The sequence below is a fragment of the Octopus bimaculoides genome, chromosome 6 (genome assembly GCF_001194135.2).
Source record: "Octopus bimaculoides isolate UCB-OBI-ISO-001 chromosome 6, ASM119413v2, whole genome shotgun sequence".
In the NCBI taxonomy this organism is placed as follows: Eukaryota; Metazoa; Mollusca; class Cephalopoda; order Octopoda; family Octopodidae; genus Octopus; species Octopus bimaculoides.
Window position 1 is genome coordinate 81,002,847 of NC_068986.1, and position 802 is coordinate 81,003,648.

General features: G+C 43.8%; 1 protein-coding gene across 2 annotated transcripts in view; it reads right to left on the reverse strand.

The window, feature by feature from the left end:
- Window positions 1-481, reverse strand: part of LOC106876366 (homeobox even-skipped homolog protein 2) — a 92,946-nt gene extending 92,465 nt beyond the window's left edge. Inside the window, exon 1 of one of the 2 annotated variants that reach the window (XM_052968903.1) lies at window positions 286-481. The gene's annotated coding sequence lies outside the window, so the exon portion shown is untranslated. The remainder of the gene's footprint in view (window positions 1-285) is intronic. The other variant, XM_052968901.1, reaches the window with a different exon arrangement.
- Between the last annotated feature and the right edge of the window lie 321 nt (window positions 482-802).

The following is an 802-nucleotide window of genomic DNA, read 5'->3' on the forward strand; positions in this document are numbered from 1 at the left end:
TATATATATATGTATGTATGTATGTATGTATGTATATATACATATGTGTGTGTGTGTGTAATGTGTACTTCTATCTCTGTATGTATCTATAATGAATGTTTCCATGCTTTTATGTGTATATATGTGTGCATGTGTGTATATCATATTTAAATGCGTGTGAGTAAAATTCTTAACATATACAATCACAATCACCACCACCACCACCTCCACCACCACCACCACTACCATCATCATCATCGTCATATATTACGTAACAGAAGAGGAAGGAACGAAATTATTAAATACCTGTGAAAAGGGTCTGATCTAGAATCCGTCAATTCAAGGCCCGTCAGTGGCAGTGGCCTGGCCACGAACAACAGCACCGGAACACCTCCAGCAGCAACAGCAACAAAGGCAATAGTAGCAGCAGCAGCAGCAGCAACAACAACAGCAGTAGCAACAGCGAAAATAGCAGCAATAGAAGCAGCACCAGAGGCAACAACAGCAGCAGCAACATCAACAGACTACCTGTGGAGACAAGGTTATACATACAATCTCTTTCATCATTGCCGCTATTCACCTCTAAGGTACTACTGCTTCCCTTTTCACATGTAATTACTCTTAGAGGTAGTAGGTGAAGGTAGTGGGTGGAGGTAGTGGGTAGAGGTAGTGGGTAGAGGTAGTAGGTGAAGGTAGTGGGTGGAGGTAGTGGGTGGAGGTAGTGGGTGGAGGTAGTGGGTGGAGGGGCAGTAGTGGTTGAGGTGTTGGTGGAGGTGATGATGGTGGCTGGTTTACGACTGTAGTTTTGACGATGATGATGATG